Below are 19,013 nucleotides of genomic sequence, written 5' to 3'. Positions count from 1 at the left end.
TCTGTCATTTGCTGAAAGTGCCGTGTTGAAGTCTCCTACTATTAGTGTATTATTATCTAAGTATCTCTTTACTTTGGTTAATTGCTTGATATACTTGGCAGCTCCCACATTAGGGGCATAAATATTCATTATTGTTAGGTCCTCTTGTTGGATAGACCCTTTAAGTATGATATAGTGTCCCTTTTCATCTCTTACTACAGTCTTTGGGATAAACTTTAATTTATCTGATATGAGGATTGCTACCCCGGCTTTCTTTTGAGGACCGTTTAAATGGTAAATGGTTCTCTACCCTTTTATTTTCAGGCTGAAGGTGTCCTTAGGTCTAAAATGAGTCTCTTGTAGACAGCAAATAGATTTTTTATTCAGTCTGAAACCTTGCATCTTTTGATGGTATCATTTAGTTGATTCATGTTCAGAATAACTATTGAAAGATATGAATTTAGTGTCATCATATTACCTGTTTAGTCCCTATTTTTTAAATTGTTTCTTTGGGCTCCCTCTTTCTTTTACAGGGTCCCCCTTAACATTTCTTGCAGAGCCAGTTTGGTGGTCACATATTCTTTCAGTTTCTGCCTATCTTGGAAGCTCTTTATCTCTCCTTCTATTCTGAATGAGAGCCTTGCTGGATAAAGTATTTTTGGCAGCATGTTCTTCTCCTTTAGGGCACTGAATATATCCTGCCAGCCCTTTCTGGCCTTTCAGGTCTCTGTGGGGAGGTCTGCTGTTAATCTGATATTTCTCCCCATATAAGTTAAGAATCTCTTGTCTCTTGCTGCCTTCAGGATTTTCTCTTTATCTTTTAAATTTGCAAGTTTCACTATTAAATATCGAGGTATTGAACAGTTTTTGTTGATTTTTTGGGGGGGTCCTCTCTATTTGTTGGATCTGAATGCCTGTTTCCTTCCTCATATTTGGGAAGTTCTCACCTATGATTAGTTCAAATAAACTTTGAGTTCTTCTCTCTCAGCCTCTTCTGGAATCCTAATTAGACATATATCCTTCCTTCTGAGGCTATCATTTATTTCCCTAAGCCTTTCCTCATGGTCTCTTAACTGTTTTTCTCTTTTATCCTCAGCTTCCTTCCTTACCATCAACTTGTCTTCTATGTCCCTCACTCTGTCTTCCACCTCATTAACCCTAGCAGTTAGGACCTCCAGTTTGGATTGCATCTTATTTAATTTATTTTTAATTTTGGCCTGATTAGATCTCAATTTTGCAGTAACAAAGTCTCTAGTCTCTTTATGATTTTTTCCAGAGCCACTAGCAGCTTCTGAATTGAATTTCTGACATCATATTTAAATCCAAATTCTGTAACTCTGTGGCAGAGAGTATTGTTTCCAGTTCTTTTTTTTTTTGTGGTGAATTCTTCCTTCTAGTCATTTTGTCCATTGCTAAGTGGCTGTATGGGCGGGCTGAGTCAAATATATCAACCACGACCTAAGTAAAATCCACCCTAGGTAATTCTGAAGAGGTCAGAGACCAGAAAATAAAAGAAAATAAGAACAGAACAAAATAAAATAAAGGGACCATTAAAGTGAAAAACAAATTTTAAAAAAGTAGTACAAATAAAAAGCCAAAAACCAAAAACAAAGAAGGTAAAATAAAAAGTGAAAAAAAAAGGCAAAGAAAAGAGGAAAAAAAAACGGGGTGGGGGATGGTGGTGGTGAGGAAGTGGTGTGGAGAGAGAATGTAGTCTACCTGAGGGGTCCTAGAGGGTGATCTTCTTGGTTCTGAGTGTATTTTGTTCCATATGTTAGAAGATACTCAGTCCCAAATTTATATAAACCAGCAATACTTATAGAAAGCCCCAACATTGACCAGAAAAACATAAACAAGATAAAAGAGGTGGGCAGAATAGGAATGAAGAGAGAACATAATCTCACAGAATGAACCAACACAGTATTTCACTTGGTTCTGGATGTATGCTGGTTGTGTTTTAGAAGGTACAAACTTCCACCTTTGTAAAACAAAACGAGGCAGAAAAAACAAAAAACAATACCTATCTCGTATATCTACCAAAATTAAATTGAATACATTGAAGGGAATCCAGAAGTGTAAAATATATCTAAGACATGTAATTGTAGAAATATGAAAGTCAAAAAGGAAAAGTCTTAAAATTGAAGAACTGGTAAAATATTGTAGTTAAGGTGGGAAAAGAGAAAAGATATTGGAAATTTTAGTCTGATATAAAAAGAGTCATAATGGAAAAAAGGAAAAAAGAAAAAGAAAGAAAAAAAGGACCCTCTAGTTCTATATACTATTTTCCCTCAGTCCTAGAGCTTTCCAGCTCTGCTTGGTGGAGAACTTGCTCTTCCCCTGTTCTTCCAGCTGGTCTTCTCAGGGAGGGGCCTGCTGTGCTGATTCTCATGTGTGTGTACCTGGGCGGAGTGTGAGCTGTTTACCCCGTGGGGCCTCTGTTCCCTGGTGACCCCGGCCCATCCCAGGCACAAGGTGAAACAATGAGGAAAAATAACAAGAGTGGTGGCCAGGTCTCCAGCTCTGGAGTTAGCTTCCTGTGGGTAACTATCCACAGTCTCCTCTAGTCCACTAGTCTCCACTAGTCCACACTGGCCTAGATGTTCCTGGGGTGGCGTGGGTGTGCTGATCTGCACAGCTTGGGGGCAGCCAGCAGCAGGAGAGTCCTTGTTGTCCTGTGGCCTCCTTCTGCCTGTCTCAGGGGGAATGCAGGATCGCTGGCTTTGTCTATTCAGTGCCCTGGGATTGGGTTCCTGTGCCGCTGGACCCACGTTCCCAGGGACCACCTCTCCCGAAGGGAATAGGGCTCAGCCACCTCCTTCCATTGCTGGGATCTAGGGTAAAGGGAGCTCTGGAGCTGGCCTGCCTAACCGCTGGTGAGTACTTTTCAATCAGGGAAAACTCTGGCATGGATTTTTAAAGTTCTCGCTTCTCCAAGGCTGGGCTTTCCTGTCCCAGAGGCTCTCACTGCTTCACTTTAGCTCTGCTAGTCACGGTTCTCCTCCCCCACTTTATTCTTTTTTATTTAAATTTTTTCATCTTCCTACCTTGTTAGAAGCAAAAACTTTTCTCTTTGTAGCATTCCGGCTGTTCTCTCTTTAAATCTCAGGTCAAACTCGTAGGTGTTCAGGATGTTTTGAAAGTTATCTAGGTAAGTTGGTGGGACCAGGTGAATTGAGGACCCCTACTCTTCTGCCATCTTTCCCTTCCCTCAGATCTCTCGTTTTTAAAATCTAAGTCAATGCCACTCTTCTGCTCCAACCTTGAAATGACTTCCCATTCTACTCATAGTCAGAGTCCTTACCATGCTTACATGAGTCTATGTGTTCTGTCCCCCTGTTTCTCACTGATCTTCATTCATATTATCATTCCACTGTTCATCTCCTGGCCCCCCACCTCCCTTCCCCCCGCCCTCGGCTTCCTGAGGTTTCTTCACCAAACAAGTTTGTGTTACCTGAAAATTTTTGAATCGTTGTTCCTTTCACAATCATCACCTTCCCCTGGCTCTGAGGAATGCCTACACAGCCATCTCCCAAATTTCTTTCATGTTTTGCTCAAATGTCAGCTCACTAGAGAAACGTTTCCCTTGAGACATAGAAGTGACAATCCCCCCTTTTTCCCGTGTTATGCCCTTATCCTTCCTACCCTACTTTCTTTTTCTTCTGAGTATTTATATCCATATGTTTTCTATTTTATCTATTTTCATATGTAGCAACTGCTTTTTACCCTCTAGAATATAATATTCATGAGAATAGGGAGTTTGCTTCTTCACTGCTCTATCCCCAGTGTCTGTAACAGGCATATAGTAGGTGCTTAATAAATACTTGTTGAGTGAATGAATGAAACAGAAGCTGGACTATGGTTTGGAAAACCCAGGGTTCAGAACATGGCTACCTAAGTTTGCCCTTCAGCCTGGCCTCTGGGCAGGGACATTTCCCAAGCAAAGGGCTATAAATTTGACTCTGTCACAGGAATATATTTTTTAGTTTATCCATAGAGACACAGGCAGAGGGAGAAGCAGGCTCCATGCAAGGGAGCCCAACATGGGACTCGATCCCAGGTGTCCGGGATCATGCCCTGGACTGAAGGCAGCGCTAAACCACTGAGCCACCCGGGCTGCCCTGTCACAGGAATATTTTAACTCAAAATTTGTCTGATGTGATATCCTCTACCTGTCAACAAAACCACATTGACTTTCAAATCATAATTAGAAGATTTTTTGGTGAGTGGTGGATAAGAACAAGGGGCTGGGATTGAACTGGTAACTTAATCATTTCAGATAGTTCAACAAGTTGACTGAATAACCTTATTTGTTTCCACCTCATGGAAGACTTTGCTGGGGTAGGAGTAGGGCAGAAACCCTCCTGAGGACGAAAGCCCCCACACCCCTTTCAGTCCAGTGCTGGGTAGAGCTGTGGCTCACAGTCTTTGGAACTAATTCTCTAACTTTGGGATGGACCCGTCGAAGTGCCAGGATAGGGTAGGCTTTGCTGGAGTTACAGACCCTCCCATGTCAGTGGCTTAACACAAACCAGTTGATTTCTCCCTCACACCACATTCCAAGGAGATTAGACATCTCTCTTAGAGACTCTTGTCCAATGGGGACCGAAGGGCCCACAAAGATTCCAGCTACGACTCTGCCATCTGGGAGTTCTCTGCTACCAACTGTGCAGATGCCAGCGTGTGTGGAGAAGGCACTCCTGCTCCTCAATGCCTTGGTCCCAGAGTGGCATTACTCCTGCTCATGTGCTTGTAAAGTGGACTCAGGCATGTGGTTCAAACCCAACTTTAGGGAGGCTGGGGAAGGTGGACTTCCAGCATTCCTAAACAAAGGAGGTGGCGTTCTTTCCATTATTCTTGTATGTAAGGTAACACGTCTCTTCTGTGGGTCCTTTAAGTTTTTTTTTTAAAGATATTATTTATTTATTCATGAGAGACACATACAGAGAGAGAGAGAGAGAGAGAGAGAGAGGCAGAGACACAGGCAGAGGGAGAAGCAGGCTCCATGCAGGGAGCCCGATGTGGGACTTGATCCCGGGTCTCCAGGATCACGCCCTGGGCTGAAGGCAGGCACTAAACTGCTGGGCCACCCAGGGATCCCCTATTTCTTATTTTTAAAAAGATTTTATTTATTTATTCATGACAGACACACACACGCACACACATACGCAGAGAGGCAGAGACACAGGCAGAGGGAGAAGCAGGCTCCATGCAGGGAGCCTGAGGTAGCACTCGATCCCGGGACTCCAGGATCACGCCCTGGGCTGAAGGTGGTGCTAAACCGCTGAGCCACTGGGGCTGCCCCCCTTTAAGTATTTATGTCATAGTTTAGCTCTTATGGGGTGACCTTATTTCCAATAGGACAAATAGCAACTGGGAACTGACTCCAGAGATAAAAAAAAGCAGAGCTGGGTTAAGGAGTAACGAGTGGACACTGGACGGTTGCTCGTACTGGTAAGCCCCTGTGGGAAGGGCACTGAGTGAAGCATTTACAGGTAAGCACAAACTTCCTATTGATGCAAATCTTTTATTTTTATTTATTTTTAAGGATTTTATTTATTTATTCATTAGAGACACACAGAGAGAGGCAGAGACACAGGCAGAGGGAGAAGCTGGCTCCCTCTGGGTATCCTGATGTGGGACTTGATCCCGGGACCCCCGGATCATGACCCTCCCTGAAGGCAGATGCTCAACCACTGAGCCACACAGGTGTCCCATGCAGATCTTTTAGATGTGGACGAAAGTCACTGAGACATTTTTTACTAAATATATGTCACCAATTTAGTCAAATGGTTAGCACAAAAGCCAGGCATTGCTCATCCTTGTTGGCAGTTTGCATCATCTCGGCATTTCAGATCATTAGATCTTGAGGGATATGACAGTTCACTAAATCTGAATCCTCTACTGTTACATATGGGTTAACTGAGGCACAGGGAGGGGAGTGTCATCCTGGCTGACCAGGTCACCTGACTCCTTCCATTCTCATTCAGGCTTCCTCTGGAACTTTGGTTCTTCAGGTACAGGAGTTCCTGCCAGTGCTGTCAATGATGCCCCAGGGCATCTGCGAGCCTAAGGGTTTGTGCTTTCTTCTGATTTTTAGCCATTGCCTGGAGGCAAACCTAGAACTGAGTGGTGTTTGCATGCTCCATCTCCAGTAGGGAGTAGAGAACGGTCTTTTCCTGCCAGAGCTCCCTTCCAGGTGGCATGGAAGGAAGCAGCAGGAAAGCTTTCAATGGCCTCGGGGGAAAACACTTGGGCAAGGTTTCTTTGTGTCCTTTTCTGGGCATTTGATTAGCTTCCTTTGCTTTATATATAGTTTTCCAGGAATAGCATATGTGCTTCTCACCACAAAGATATTAATACCCCAAGCAGAGTTTGAAGGAAAACCATCAGGGATGGAAACATCAAGTGGAATGGGAGCAGAGTGGAAAACAGGAAGAGAGAGAGAGAAAGAGCGAGAGCGAGAGCAAGAGAGAGAGAGAGAGAGATGGAATTTCACTGACATGGAAGAAAGAAAAATGGAGAGAAGTCTCAGCAATTTACTGTGAATCGAATGATTTGTTTTATAAAGATAATATCCTTATAAATGGGAATTTTCTATGGCCTACTAGGTGATGCAAAACATAGTTTATTTTTATGATATTATATATTATATGACATGATTATTCATTTTATTATCTGATACGAAACATGTCAGAATTAGCTGATCATTCTAGGAAGTGTTGGGAACAATGTACTGTCATCTGCCAATCACTGGACAAGCTGGTCCTACCTCCCTGCTGCTCAGTCAAAAGTAGTGGCATCGAGAGAAGACACAATAACCAGGCCCAACAAGAAGGCATGCAGAGTCAGAGCAGTCCTTTGGTGAACAAGGCTCTGATTTAGAAAGCCCATTTGGGGGCAACTCTAAAATGGAAGATTCCTGGTTTTATGAGCATTCAGGGTTGAAGTAAATGTAGATTTATTTAATCTATGAAGCTTAATTGCCACAACATTGGGCTAGGGATGATGTGCAAACACCAGGGGAGGCAGGAACGTGGGGCCATTGCATAGGCTAAGCCAAAGGGAACTTAGGTACGTGTGTGCATATTGGGAGGGAGGAAGGTGGGCCTGAAGGCTGGGGACTGGGGATAGGAAAGAATACAAATGGTCCTGTTCCACCCCCCAGGGACATCCTAACCTACAAGAGATGCTCTCCTGGGGGAGCATCAGGAGTAAGAGGGGCTATGTTTTCTGAGGTTACTGTGCACATTGGGTGCATTGTGTGGCAAAGATGTCAGCTAAGGAAGTGCCATCACCTCCTGGAAATATGCTGCCTGGAGTATTTCAGGGAACAACATAGAGTAGATGCCCAAAGTAAACATGGTGCCAGAATGCAGTAGACCTGAGGGGGCCTAAGTCTGACCATGGGGGTGCAATGTCCTGTGTTTTTAGTTTTAGGCAAAAGTTTGAATGGTGACTGTAGGCCTTGCAGAATCCCTCTGGGCTAGCCAGGTGGCTGTCAGCGGTGATTGGGAGCCGGACTTTAAGGTGGGCAGAGACCTTGGTTGTCCTTAGATCTAGGATGGCTGGAAAGGGTCATACACCATGGGGGCCACTGGGCTACAGTCAGTAAAACTCCCCTGAAGAGCTTACAAAAGTTCTGATACCTGGATTCCATCCTAGCAAGACTAAAGCAGGATCTCAGGAGGTGGGATGGGGACCTGCGCTGCCTGAGTCTACAGGAGCCACCAAGTGCTTGCAAGGCAGTTAGGGTTGAGAAATACTCTTAGAGAGCTTGTGGGATTAACGAGTGTCCCTCCGACAACCCCACCAAATTGATGGTTACCCTGAGCCAGAGGATAAGATCTTATCTGGAATCAGGGTCCTTGCAGAAGTAATTAGCTGAATTTGTGCTATAGTGGGGTGGGCCCTAGGTCCAATGACTGGGGTCCTTATAAAAAGAGGTGAGGAGATGCAGAGATGCACCTAGAGAAGAAGGTCATGTACAATGGAGAAAGCTTTGGCGTGATGCCACTATGAGCTAGAGAATGCCTGGGGTCACCAGAGGCCGGAGAGGCAAGGGGGGAGCCTGCCTTAGAGCCTTCAGAGGGAGCCCGGCCTGGCTGACACTTTGATTTCTAGCTTCTAGCCTCTAGGACTATGAGAAATTAAATTTCTGTTGTTTTAAGCCACCTAGTTTGCCAGTAATTCCAACAGGCCTAGGAAATGAACTCAGGAGGGATTTATAATACCTGACTTATAGTTGTTATAAATACCTATAAGTATTTTTATTACTTATAGGTAATAGTATTATAAATACCTACAAGTATACCTATAAATGCCTCTTTTTTTTTTTTTTTTTTACTAAGGTGCAAACAGATTTATATGCAAAGGATCTCATTAGGGGCTCATGTTCTCATAAGGTAGGTGCAGAGTTGAGGCAGCCGCCTTTTTCCCTCTGGGTTGCCGCAGAGACATAGATCCCCCAAATAAGGGGTGCTGCAGGGGTTGTGAGGCCTAGCAGAAGGTGTCCTCGGTGTGTAGAGGACAAGTTTGTGCAAGAGTCCATCAGCATGGGGAGGGTGCCTACCATTTGAGCATGCAAAGCTGTGACTGCTCGTCTGTAGTGAGGCTGACCCTAAAGCATAACCACAAGTGTATACTGTAAATCTCCTTGGCCTTCTCTAGAGGAAGTGCTGCCATTTTGCAGGTGACTGTTGTTAAGGAAGGGGAATTAGTGAGACTGGCTGTGAGGTGACACCATCTTCTAGGGACTCAAAATGGCCCATCAGCCAGAGTAGCAGATTATTGTGGTCAAGTGGTTAATAGGGTTTTGACTCAGGTCCATTTCACAGTGGGCCAAGGATGTCTCTCGACCTGTCCTATGCTTATATCCATTTACCTTGCCTCTTTGGCCTGTGAAGAAGACAGATGGATTTTAGGAACCCACAGTGCATCATTGTACCCTCAATCAGGTAGTGATTCCAACTGCAGTTCCTTTTCCAGATGTGTACATTTTTCATATCCTCTAGCATCTGGCATGTAGTTATCAAGCTTGCAGATGCCTCTTCCCCTCTGTGTGTGTTAGTAAAGGTTATCAGAAGCAGTGTGCCTTTAGCAGGCAGGGCTGGCAATGTACCTTCACTGATCAAACTCATCTTTAGTCCTCTGTCATAACCTAATCCGCAGGGCTCTTGCTTGTCCCTCTATCCCATGGGACATCATACTGATCTACTACACTGATGACCATTGATGATATCATGCTGATTGGACATAGTGAGCAAGAAGTGAGTTGGAGGAAACTGACCTAGACACTTTGATAAGACATACGTGTAACAGAGGTGAATATAGATCCCACAAAAATTTAGGAGCTTTTATCTCGGTGAAAATTTCTAGAGGTTCAATGCTTTAAAACATGCTGATAGAGAACTTTCTGCATCTAGCATTTCCTCCACTAAGAAGACAACACAAAGTCTAGCAGGCCATTTTGGATCTAGAAGGCAGCATGCACTTCATTTGATCATGTCATCTGAATAATTTGTTGTCAGTTTTGAGTGAGTCCCATAACAAAAGAAGGCTCTGTGGCAGGTGGCTTTGCAAACTGTGCTGTCACTTTGGCCTGGGAATAAAGGATTTTTATGACACCCGATGTGTCTCTGACACATGGATGCTATACCAAGACTTTGATAACTATTCATTTGAAAAATAGCTTTTGGCTCCTTACAAGGCCATGGAGACTGAATCCCTATATCTGTATAGAGCAGAGACTGAACACTTGACCGTGGAATCTGTACTGCCCATTGTGAACTGAGGGTTTTCTGACAGGTCAAGCCATAAAGTTTGGCAGGGACAGCCTTCTGTCATCAGGTGGAAGTAAGATGTACAATACCAGGTGTGGGCAGGTCCTAAAGACGCATATAAGTTCTACAAACTAGTGGCTCAGATTCTCACGGCTCCTAGTCCTGCTATATTGCCTCCTCTCTCTCAGCCTCCACTTATGGCATCACTGGGGTTCCTTATGACTGGTTTACTGAGAAAAAAAAAAACCTTCAGTCTTAGTTTAGAAATGGTTTTGGATGACATGGCCGTCCAAAGATGGATGAAGTAACACATGGGCTTTTGTATGTTGTTTTAGGGTGAGACTTAGTATGTCTCTGGTTGTGTGATGGTAGTTGCACCATGTTGGGTGAAAACATTCTTTTGCTATCACTCTTACTCGGGAATAAAAATGTTTTCAAAAGTTGTATGTGGATGTCTTGGGGAAAAGGGGTGGACTGTGGTGATTCTGTACTGTGTCAACTTACCTAAGCTGGAACTATGTTCCCAAGAATCAGTGTGTGGGTGTGAGTTAGATCCACTCAAGGAGGAATTGCATGACGTTTGAAAGATGGAAAGAAAACAGCAGCCAATACTTTCTGAAGATGGTTGTGGTTAGATGTAATGAGAGACAAACGTAGAGACACAAGTGGGTTCCGGGCTATTCTTTCCGTTCCTCCATGAGAGTCTGTCAGACTATTGCTAGTGGGCAACCTTGTCCTTGCTTTGCCTCACTCCATGTTCAGCTCGTCTTTCTGGCAGTTGGCCCTGCTGGCCACCAGCAAGCCAGGCCTCCCTTCCACAGGCTTCTCCACTGGCTCTTCTCTGCCATCCCACCTCTGTAGATGGATGTGCCTGGTCCCAGCAACTCTGGCAAATGCTGACTTGTCTATTGGTGCCATGCCTCCACATTTCTGGTTAATGACTCCCTCTTTTGACTCTATTTCCCTAGCTTTCCCACAATTGTGTGAGGTTTTATTTCTCTAATAAATAAGACTTTGATATCGAGGTTGAGAGAGAGGGAGAGAGAGTCACCAAATCCTTGAAGAAATGACAGCAAATCTGGCCATTGTCATGAGAGCACAACAGGAAGCCAATCACTGAGCTGTCTGCCTTTTCCACCTTGGCTACCCTGCAGACACACACTAGCACTCCTCTCAGTAGAAGTTTTAAGCATGAAGTTTCCATCTCAGTGATCTGAGTCTGAATGTATACTTTTAGGCTGAGAGAAAACTGTGAATCCAGACAGATTTGTGGCCCCACCTTAGCAGACGATAGAAGTCCTACACACCAGTCTTGGCAATCTGAGTTTGAGGAAAGTTATGTAATAATGTCAACAGTGAAATCTTGTGTGTGGGATGGAGAAAGGAAGCTTCCAGTGTATGTCAGTGGGTGGATTGTTGAGGTCTAAATCTCAAGCAGTCATATTAACTTGAAGTTTGGCAATAAGCAACATGTGAGTTGGGGGACTCAGGGAAAACTGTTGAAACATGTGTCTGGAGTTTCAAAATGCCACGAGGCAACCATTTTAAAACTTTTTTATTCCTGAAACCCCTAAATATATGCTCATGGAACTGCGATCATTAAAGCAGACTTCTAAGATGAATTTGGAAAGACTTCTTATCTAGAACCCCTAACAAACAAAACCCGGGCCCTATAAGGGTGCACTATGGGATTCTAGAAGGTCTTAGTTGCCGAGATCCTTACACCTGGAACTTTTAGGAAATTACCTGAGCACCATCATATTTGGCTATCTTTGCAGGGCAAGGGGACTTTTTAATGTTTAAATCAGAGAGAGTTTAGTTACTAAACCAGAAGTGTGGTGCTTTTGTAAGAACTCTGACAAAATCAGGAAATCTGCATTCTCATCTGGGTGTTCCCAGAAGAGTAACTTATTCTCTTTAAGTCAAAGTTTATTCATCTGTAAAACAAACAGGTTGGGCTAGATCAGAGGATAGATTAATCTCCCGATTCAGCTCTAATCAACTGGAGACTTCAGGGCTGAGGGGAAGTGTTCTGGGAATGACGTCTGCTTTGGCTAGGCAAGAGCTTGTAATTTAACAAGAACCAAGCCTCCAGCTCCAGACCAGGATCTTAGATGTTCAGCCTCACCACTTGCCAGCTTTGTGATTTAGCATCAATTTCTTCAATTTTAAAATGGAGACACTGGAGTACCTCCATGATATGGAGCTGGTCAAAGCTAAGTCAGGTGTCTGTCAAACATAGATCAGTGCCCTGGCATATGGTAGGAATTCAGTGAAAGTTGGCCATTAGTATTAGTTTATATGTACCTCACTCTCTGGTTCCCAAATGCCACTCTGTGCTCTGACTATAGAACCAACTGGGTGCTTTTAAAAAGTACTGGTTTCTGAATTTCAAACCTGGAGACTTTAGTTCAATAGGTCCAGTTTGGGTACAGGGATCTGTATTTCTAGAAAGATTTTCATGTAATGAGGACTGGCAGCTTTTTTTTTTTTTTAAAAAAGATTTTATTTATTTATTCATGAGACACACACACACACATACAGAGAGAGAGAGAGAGAGACAGAGAGAGAGGCAGAGGGAGAAGCAGGCTCCATGCAAGGAGCCTGATGTGGGACTTGATCCCGGGTCCCCAGGATCACACCTGGGCTGCAGGAGGCACTAAACCGCTGCACCACTGGGACTGCCCGAGGACTGGCAGCTTTGTTTGAAAACCCCTGCTCTAGCCAACACACACACACACACACACACACACACACACACACACACACTCTGGTTAACACTAACACACTCCATCTAGGTAACGAAGTCTATTTGGACATAGAATTATAATTTGAAAAAGAAATAATTCCTTAGTCTCATAATAAAATGAGTTTATTTACTTACACCCCTATCTCTTTGAAAGGATTTGAAGTGGCAGAAAGTGCTCTACAACACACTGGGTAAGCCTCAATAAGAAGTTCTTCATCTGACTTCCAAAAAGTCTGCGGGAAAGGCTCGCTTGGAGGAATGCAGTGGAGATGTCCGGCATCTGGACATTCCTTCCGCGTGATGGCACACATCTGGCTCTTTGGAATGAGCAGAACATTTCCCTTCCAGTTTCCCTCCAGATGTCTGAGGGTACGGAGATACAGCCCAAGAGGTGAGCAATTTATCAAGCTTCACTGACTAATTAAAAGCCAGAGCTCAGCAGAACCCTTGCCGGATTCATTATCCTCATCGTGTATAAATGTGCAGGGTTTTTCATGCAGACCCACCCTGCAGGCTTTTCATCAAACAGACGGTGGACATTTTTTGCTCCTTTCACTGTATATGTACAAGACTGAGAGGCCTAGGACTAAGTGAGTGACTGGTGTGCACATGCAAAGGGACATCCTGAGTAGACATCCTGGAGAAGACAGACGGGTGGACAGTTGTCTGGCTTCTATAGAATCCAAATTAAGCCAATGCCATTCAAATTCCTGCCTAGCAATGTTGTGCCTTCTCAAGGTTGCTGAAATTGAATTCAAAAGCCAAAAACATATGCTGGCTGGGCTCAAAGAGCAACTGCCGATTGCAAACACATGGCTTAGCAATGCATAAGATGCTCTGGGGTGACATTGGGGGTTGCTGATTACGTGAGATAATCAAAGAAACATCATTCAAAAACTCTTTCCTTGCATACAAGCACACATGCAAAATACTTTCTTTAAAGAAAGCACTAAGCAAAAACAAAACAAAACAAAACAAAACCAAAACCAAAAAACAAACACAAACACTAAGTAAAATAAAAATCTCTGATGAAAATACTTAATGGTCCCAAAGATGGAAACTAAACTTTGAGTTTTATAGACGTCAGTGGAAAACACCACATAAAGCAAGATGCTGTGCAGTTAGGAGTTCTTGCAGCCTTGGGTGCAATTTCTGAAACAAGGGACGTTAGGATCCTTGGCCAGGAAGACTCCAATACAGGTATATTTAAGTGACTGAATAAAAAAATCATGCTGGAGACATATCTGTTTCATCAGTCAAAGATGCATGTGGACACCAGGCTAGGGTGTCACTCAGAAAATACCAACTGGGCTTAGAGGGGAAAAGGGAGGAAGTGGTCAAAGATAGCCTGTAGGCCTCCTCCAAAATCCCAGCTTGGAAACACTATGTTATAGCAAGTGTCTGCGGGTTAGGGTGGTGCAGGTGAAATCTGAACAAAGGAGGTGGGCCCACCACGTGGAGGAAATGAAAATGGGCTGCACGGAAATCCTTATAAAGGCTGCTGGCATTCTGGCAATTTCGCCGTTCTGGAGTATTTTCTTCTAGTGCATGCCATTAAAAGAACCCCTGTCTGTGAGATGTAGTGCGGGTCGGCAGAGAGTGGCCTGGCTTGGCTCTTGGGGCTGTGTGCTCAGCCTGGCTGCTAACTCCCTGAAACTTTGGGGATTTACCCCATCTCTCTGGTCTCTGTTTCTCATCTTCTTCAGCAGGTTCCCTTTGCAAGAGGATTTCCTGGCAGTTTTGCTTCTTTCCCTTCTTCCTTCTTTCTTGTCTGTAACTATGTTCCTGCTGAATAAATCAATCCACATATCCTCATTGACACTTCCCCGAAACCCTTCAAAATGTACTAACAGAGTGTGTATTTGAGGGGGGTGCATGGTTTACACTGCTGTGAATAGATTGCCATGAGGATTAAAAAAAAAAAAAACAAAAAACACTCTCTGCTTTCCTATTGTGTCACTTATTTCTGAGGTTTGGCCTGGTTAGAGCGGAGCTGAGCATCAGGCCGTCCTGAATTCAGAAGGCAAGGAAATAAATGCAGTCAGCAAGGGTTTCTCTTGCTCCCATCTCATCCTGAGTGTGGGCAGGCCCTGGGGCTGGTGACTTGCCTGAAGCAGCATTTCCCAAAGTGTGCCCTAAACTCTTGGCTGTGCCAGGGTCACTTCTCAGAGAGTCACTGTGTCCATTGGTGGGTCCCGCAGGATAGAAAGCAGCTGGACTGCATTTAACTAAGAATTCTTCAAATGGACTCTCGAAAACTCTTCCTTTTTGGGAACACTTATACATAGGTTTATGTGTATGTGAAGAACACATTTGTATTCTTGCAAGTAATTGAGAAGGTCGGAAAAGACACTCTAGTTGGTTAGCAGCCAACACTACCCAGTTTCAGGGAAGGAATGTGGGTGCAGGTGGGGCCCCTGGGGGCCATTCTCAATCTCAGTTCATTTCCCAGTGGATTCTCAATTACTTTTTTCATTATCATCTTCCTGAGGAGGAAAATTAGATTAGATTAAAATTCTCCCTATTGAGAGAAATGAAATACTGCAAAATAAGCTTTTGATGGGTAGCATTGCACTTCGGAAGGCCACAAACCATTATAGAAAATGTCTTTGGTGCCAAAGAATTAATTTGTGCCCCGTTAGAGGTGATGTCTCCTACCTTGAGAATGTGGACTTTGGAGGTCCAAGCAAGTGTTCCAACAAGTTTACCTGGTTCAAAGGGGTTATACCTGGTGTCTCCTTTTTCTTTTGCTGAGACAGGAGTAGAGGTGTTGGAAGGATGGAAAGAACAGAGGTTGTGGCCCACTGTTTCCATGGATTCTAAGCAAATTAGGAATGAGTTTCCCAAGTTTCTGTAAGAGATGACAGATATAAGAATTATTAATGTATGGAAGGATACGGAATAGGTTTTAAGAGGAAGGGTTCACATTTTAGTTCTACCTACTGTTGGCTGACTACCTTAGGCAAGTTACTTAACCTCCTTGAGTTTCACTTTCTCAATCTGCACATTGGGGATAATATGACCTCATTGGATTTTTGTGAATATTTAATGAAAGCATACATAAGACATGCTTAGTATAGTGCCTGGGACCTATTTAGCTTTTTTTTTATTGGAGTCCACATTTAGTTATTTTTTGTGATTAATTTTCAATCTGACTACCTGATTTCAAGCATATCAAGTAATAATAAGTCACGCTTTGTTATTTTTGCTCATTGGAGGGCAGGGTGGATGGGGTGGTGGTTCTGATTTGTCTTGGCTCCTGCCATTGGTAAACAATAGAGTTGTTTTGGGTAGCATTTTTCTGCAGCCTCCCGGCTGGGTCATATTGTAAGCCATGAAGTTATTTGGAACCTAAGTTTTAAATCTTGGCTCTATTGCTTGAGACTTGTGTAAGCTGAAACAAGTCACTAGATATTGCTGTGCCTCAGTTTCCTCTTCAGTGAAGTAGGAGCAATCACGCTTAGCTCAGTGTTGTGATTTGATGAGGTAATGCATGTAAGAGCATTGTGATTTCCTTTCTAGCTCTGCTAAGGACTTAGATTATCTAATGAGCATCAATTACCAACACCCTTCCTCTTGCTTATTAGCAAGAGTGTCTATCTAGTCTCATTAGAAACCTAGCCAAGGCAGTCCAATGTTTTCAGTACTGCTGACTTCCCCCTCAGGTAGTCCAAGCTGGTTGGCCCAAGCCACTCCCCTGGGATGTGCACAGGGAGGCGGGCTATCTCCCGCCAGATTCGAACAAAAACACACATGGCCCTCGTTGCTGCTGGCGGCCATCTCGTAGCCACAGGGTCACCTGCTTAGGATGAAGCCAGTAGGATGGAAGCAGGACAGGGAGATAGGACAGGCTTGCATTTCTGATGACAGTGCTGAGTCCCTTAGCAGCTGGCTCTGATACTCTTTCTCCTACTGGACTTCCAGTTACATGTGATAATAAGAAATGGCACATTTCTTTATTGCATAAGGAAGTTTGAGTGCAGGTTAAAAGCATCCCAATGAGTACATATTTTTTTTTCCAAAAATCATTCCAACTTTGGATTTTATTTTATCCATTCACTCTTCTACTCATTTTTCAGTTGTGTTTTCTGAGCCTTTGTGTGAGTAGCGCCACACCACACAGTGGGAAACACAAGAATTTAACGCTCAGCCTACATCCCCAAGAAACTTAAATTCAATATACATCTTCCTGTGAGCAGGAAGCCCTTAGTGGAGAAAGACACTTCAGGGAGGGGCTCACATGAGATAAGGCACTGAGGCAGGACCATGAGTCTATTTCTGAGGGACAATGGCAAGTCAATTTGGTTACAGAATTCACGTAAGACAGATAAGACCAGGATCTAGGGAATCTTGAACTAGCATGGAATTAGCCTGAGGAGTTTGAATTGTTTTTTAAATGGAAATAAAAATTCATTGAAAACTTTTGAGATATAGAGTAATAGGATGAAATTGTATTTTTAAAAAGATTTTATTTATTCTTGAGAGAGAGAGAGAGACAGACAGATAGACAGACAGAGACAGAGACACAGGCAGAGGGAGGAGCAGGCTCCATGTAGGGAGCCTGACATGGGACTTGATCCCAGGACTCCAGGATCATGCCCTGGGCTGAAGGCAGGTGCTAAACCACTGAGCCACCCAGGCTGCCCTGAAATTGTATTTTAAGAGGAGTAAATTGATAGACTTGTGGAAACAAGACACTGAGGTTGGATAGAGAAGGGCCAGTTTGGAGGGTCTATTGCCCATGTACCACCGCCACCAACTCCTTTTGAAGCAAGAAAAGTGTCCAGGACCCCATAGTGGAATGCTGGTTCTGTCTGCCTTGACTCTAGTGTTTCCAGTGATACTCTCAGGTTATTAGTGAGACCCACTCTTGAACTAATGTAAGGTATAAGGATGATGTGAAGTTTTTAAATTGTGTAATGTAGGAGATTTACTAACTTTTTTTTTCTTTTCTCTTTATCTCAAGTGCATGGAGTTGAGTTCATCACACTGCTCAGCTTATGGTAAGTGGGAGGATTGAAGGAGGGTTCTCAGTTTATTATTCTCTGGTAAAGCAGCCCAGAATTCAGATGGTTGGTCTTTTTATTGTCTTTGTCCTTTCTGTTTCTATCCATATTCTTAAACATTTAAGATAACCCAAAAATATTTAGACTATTTGCTCTGTCTTTAGCTAGGTGAGGAAAATAAACCTTTACTTGAGTCAGAGCAAGGTCTTCTTTAGATCATCAGATTTTCAAAGCCTGAGTATCTAATAGTCACTTACTAGTGTACTTCATGATCTGATTTACTGCATTCATTACAAACATAGGCAACTTTATAGTCGTATCAATAAACAGAGTTCATCTAGTTAAAAAATAAAAACTCAAGGCTTTTCTGTAACTTATTAGCAATTGTCAATATGCCCACCTCCCACTCTTAATATAGACAGTCATAAATTCAGCAGTAACAATAGTTTTAATTGCTTCTTTCCAAGTGTGTATTTATTCCCTCATTTACATATATGACAAACATTTGAGTGTTGACCACATGTTGCCTCTGTTACCAAATATGGCAGCCACTCTGAATCCACTTCATTCCTTCCCTTCACTGTTCAATGTGGATATCATGCCTGCTGCTCCCCTGAGATTGCTCCTGGCTGTAAGACTCCATGGGATCCTTGAACCATGCTTTTGGATACTGTTCATCACCTCACCCTGAACTGCTTCCCTTGAAATTTTGCTATTCTTCTATCTCTCTGATGACTTGTCTTAAATAGAATTTCTTCTGGCCTTGGTACTCTTTCTTTCTGAAGCTCTAGCTCTAGCTGGGTTGTCCCATCCCATGTGTCCATGACTTCCACATCTGTCTCTTAAGGCTGACCTTTCCCTGGAGATCTGTCCTCAGCTCCTACTCTACTGGGGTTGGGGGGGGGGTCATGTCTCAGTCTCTATATGAAAAATGAAGCTACTGTTGTCTTCCCCAAACCTCTTCTCTTCCCATATTTTTGTCCTGGCTAATGTAGCTCATCACCAAAGTCAGCTGATCCATCATGGGGAATATCCACAAGACAGAGGCTGTAGAGGACTCTTTCTACCTCTGGTAACTTGTTTCTATTGACTGGGGTGTGGGCAACAAAGGTGTTCAGACAAAAATGCTGAACATTGGTCTTTTCTTATCTGTAAGAATGATTGTTCCTGAAGAACACGTCTCTTTAGCTTGAGACCTTTCTGGATTGATAGAAAAAGGAGTAGAGTTAAGGCCACTTTGTTATCGGTGCATGGGGTGTTTTGCTTCTTTGAGTGACCTCTCTCCTGGTTGTCAAGGAAGGAGAAAGTTTGGGAACCAGTCCCATTTTGGCTGTTTTGGGAGCTTACTTGGATTAAGCACCCTCAGAAGATGGAAATGGTGAGTTTTCAGGAGAGTTCCTTTCCCTATGGCCTCATCTGTGAGTTCCCCAGTGGATCGTTCCCAATGGCTTCTGGCAGCACAAGGTTACCTGGGCTGTTCTATGCCTTGGTACCTCTGCA

At 43.5% G+C, this 19,013-nt stretch overlaps 1 long non-coding RNA gene across 1 annotated transcript in view; it reads left to right on the top strand.

Moving 5' to 3' along the window:
* Positions 1-17,567, top strand: part of LOC140634627 (uncharacterized) — a 35,964-nt gene extending 18,397 nt beyond the window's left edge. The window contains exons 3-4 of the long non-coding RNA XR_012032037.1: positions 12,662-12,898; positions 17,474-17,567. This is a non-coding gene — a long non-coding RNA (uncharacterized lncRNA). The remainder of the gene's footprint in view (positions 1-12,661; positions 12,899-17,473) is intronic.
* The last annotated feature ends 1,446 nt before the right edge of the window (positions 17,568-19,013 follow it).

The sequence above is a fragment of the Canis lupus genome, chromosome 6 (genome assembly GCF_048164855.1).
Source record: "Canis lupus baileyi chromosome 6, mCanLup2.hap1, whole genome shotgun sequence".
NCBI classification, from domain to species: Eukaryota; Metazoa; Chordata; class Mammalia; order Carnivora; family Canidae; genus Canis; species Canis lupus.
This window is presented reverse-complemented; position numbering and strand designations above follow the sequence as displayed.